The following is a 4111-nucleotide window of genomic DNA, read 5'->3' on the forward strand; positions in this document are numbered from 1 at the left end:
GTTCAAACCCACCAGCCACTCCTCAGAAGGAAGGTTGGGCAATCCTACTTCCGTAGTGATACTGCCTCGGAAACCCAAGGAGGGGTAGCTATGAGTCGGGGCCAATTCGACGGCAAACAACAACAACAACATCCTTTCTGAGCCAGAAAAAACAAAGTGCCAATGCTGCAGAGCAGTTATCTATTGTATGTAAGATAAATAAATAAATAAAAATAAAATAAATAAGTTAGTAGTTTGGCAATTTAGCCTCAAGTCTTTACTGTTTGGGGCTTATGGGTAAGGAAAAACACCTTAAAATCAAAATACGATATTTATTTTTATATTCAATATCCTTTACCAATACCAAAATTGGAATGTTTCAATTCTCCGGCCTTTCTTTTTCATTGTCCAGCTTTCACATGCATATGAGGTGATTGAGTATATCATGGGTTGGATCAGGCACACCTTAGTGATGAAAGCAGTATCTTTGATTTTTAAAACTTTAAAGAGGTATGTTACAGAAGATTTTTCCAATGTGATATGTCTTTTGATCTCTTGACAGGTGTTTCCATAGATGTTACTTGTTGATCCAAGTAGAATTAAATCACTGACACCTTCAATATCTTCTTCATTTATTGATTATTGATCAATTTGTAAGGATTTTCATTTTATTTCACTTTTGTTTCATTTCTAATGAATCATACATGAGAAATCAATAAGATGTCACTTCTGAGGGTAGGTAGGAGAAATCGTATTTTCATATCTTGTGAATTACTTTACCAGATTATTTTTTAACTTACATTTAGGTAAATACTTCAGCAGGAAGATAAGAATTCTTCCATTTGTAAAAATATCCCATTTGTCTATTTCAGTGAGCGCAGAAATGGAAAGACTAAATCCATCACTATCTTCACTATCAACACACATTTGATATATGCAAATGCATACACACACAAACATACACACATGTAATATTATGATAAAAGTAGACAATTCCCAGACTACACGAGGAATCTTCTACCCATCATTTCATATTCTAATTTGTAGTGGGTATAAGTGAACAACTCTCAAAAAAAATCTCACTGTTGTCGAGTAGGATCCTACTCATAGCAACCCCTCCTTGGGTTTCCAAGGTGTTATCTCTACAGAAGTAGATTGTCCAACCTTCCTTTCAATGAGTGGCTCATGGGTTTGAACTACCAGTCTTCTGGTTAGCAGTCAAATGCCTTAGGTACTATGTGGCCAGAGCTACCAGTGAACAACTACAGTCTCCATAATAAAAGGAATGATCATAAATGTGATAAGTGAGGCCTCCACTGGAGAAGATCTGTAGAAAGTGATTTAAGCAAAAACATAATAACTTATGTCTATTCTATTTCTTTAAAAGCACTAGAAGAGAATGCATGGAAATTGCCTTTAGTACTAGAGAAGGTGAGCTTCAAGATAAAAAGAAGAAAACACTATTATTACTCCCCATTGAGAATTAAAAATGTTTACTGAACTCTCATCTTGTTACCTTGGAGAAATTAGGAAATACATTAAAAAAGTTGTTTACCTTAGATCTTCTGTGATTCTCTGAAGTGTGGTTTAAAATTATTTTGAAGATGAGAACTAGATCAATTTTTGACCTCTATTTACATTTGATTCTGTATTCTGTAACTTTCTAATTTCTTTGAATTCTGGGTGTATACAATTTATCAGTATGGTATCTGAATTGAAAATTTCTCAATAAAGACATGACACTTACTTTGTTGTTTCTTCCTTGTTTTTTTTTTTTTCTTCCCTCCTTCTATCTGTCTTTTGTTCTTTTTAGTTGCTGTTGAATCAATTCCAATTCATGGTCACCTTGTGCTTGACAGAACCAAATGCTGCTGGGTGCTGCACCATCTTCATGTTTGTAGCATTATTTCAAACAGTATTCTGTAGAGATTCATAGGGTTTTCACTGACTATTTTTTCAGAAGTAGATTGCCAAGACTCATTTTCTAGTCTGCCTTAGTCTAGGAACTCCACTGAACCCTGTCCACCAAGGGTGACCCTGCTGGTATTTGAAATACCAGTGGCATAGATCTCAAAATCACAACATGCAAAACTCCACAGTACTACAAACTTACAGATGGGTGGTGGGTCTTTAAATAGAATTGTAATCATACTTTTACTTTTTGGATATATTTCACTTTAAGAATTTTTTGAACACAGATTGTAAAATAACATTAAAAGATAATTTAGTCATGGAACAAGAGTAAAAGCCATGTGATAGCCCATCTTGGGGTGATTGCAATCTAATTGGAAACAAAAAACAGGGGAACATTCAGTAATAAGCACTATAACTGAGGCAGCAAAACAGAACTCATGAATATTTATGTTGTTGTTGTTGTTATGTGCCATCGAGTCGGCCCCAACTCATAGCGACCCCTCCTTGGGTTTCTGAGGCAGTATCACTATGGAAGTAAGATTGCCCAACCTTCCTTCCGAAGAGTGGATGAATATTTATAGAGGCTTGGTATTCCACGTGAGAAAAAATCAGAAAGTCTTCTTTTGGTATGTGTTGCCTTCAACAAGTACAATGAAAGGAGAATTTTTGTCAGAAAGAAGAGTGTGAATTGAAGATAAACATATATTAGGAGACTGGTCAATAATGCATAAGGGTCTATTGATATGGTGTGCACCAAGTCAAATCTATCAGGGAATGAGATGAATTTCAGACAATAATAATGGTAACAATATGAAGGAAAACTCAATGGGTGGAAAGTCAGAAACTTGTCAAGGGTCTATTGCAATATACTGCCTAAATAAATAATAAAACAATCAATCATCAGAGACAGAAGCTTGAGAATGTAACCTGAAATAAAAAGAAAGAAGAGCATGATTGAGAAAATTCTAATGAACTTAATCAGAGGTGATTTTCAATACATCACTTTTAGTAGGTGAGGTGTAATGAGAATGGAAGAGAGTCAAACTACAAGGGTTAAAAGCATTAGTTCAAGGTGGAGGCCGTGAGTACTGACTTATTTTCTGAAGTCTATAGGTGTAAGAAAAAATATATCAGGACTCTGGTAGCATAGTGCTTAAGGCACTTGACTGCTAACCAGAAGGCTGGTGCTTCAAACCCACCAGCCACTCCTCAGAAGGAAGATGGGGCAACCTATTTCCATAGTGATATTGCCTCAGAAACCCAAGAAGTGGTCTCTATGAGTCAGGTCCGACTTGACGGAACATAACAACAACAACACAACAAGGGAAAGTTAGAGGATAAGGAAATTTGAACATGTTTATGAGTAAAGAGTAAAAATCCTGTAGAAAGACTGAAAATACAAAGCAGGATATATATAACTGATAGGACAACACATGTAAGCAAGAATATGTTAAATAGAAACACATAGACATTTTAACTTTGGCATTTATAAAAGGGAAAAGCTTCTTCCAAGGTTGGAGTGAAGCGAGAAAATGCCAGTGAAAATACAGAGATTCTTAGAAGAGTAGAGAAGTTCAGAGACCACATGCCTGGTGGTCTTGCTCATTTCAGTGAACTGTCGGTGAGATCATCTGTTCATCTGTTCAAATTTATGCTCCCAGGGAGAACTGGAGACTTCAAGATGTTGAAGGTTTGGATCTGTTGCTATAGGGAATGAAATATAGAGTCAACAGTGATGTGTGAATCACTTGCATTTCTAATGAAATCAGTAAGCAGAAAAACTTTTTTCTTTTTTTTCTCCTCTAGCCATGCACTTTTGTACAGGCAGGAATGAAGAGAACAGATAATGGAGATTTCCTGGGGCTTCTACTTGAACCCCTGCAGGAGGCATTAGAGATAATTGAAAAAGCTTTCTTAAACTCTTTTAAGAAGTTGCACACTGGGTTGAAAGAAAAATGAAATCAGATGGGCGTGGTGAACTAGCTCAGCACAGAGAGATCAAGATCATGAGCATAGCAATAGAGACACAATCTAAGTTCTGTGTGCACAATGGAGGAGTTTATGGTATTCATCTTGTAGCAGTAGTAAAAATTTAAGAACTTGAAGAAAAGCAATTTCAAGGGATGAAAATACTAGGGTGTGCATATCCCAATAAATGGTTAAATTGGACTGGAGATGAATGTCACTTGAGTTCAATAGTTTTTTTTTTTTTTTTTTT

Source organism: Orycteropus afer, unplaced genomic scaffold (genome assembly GCF_000298275.1).
Source record: "Orycteropus afer afer isolate SDZICR_OR568_19922 unplaced genomic scaffold, OryAfe1.0 scaffold00108, whole genome shotgun sequence".
Taxonomy (NCBI): Eukaryota; Metazoa; Chordata; class Mammalia; order Tubulidentata; family Orycteropodidae; genus Orycteropus; species Orycteropus afer.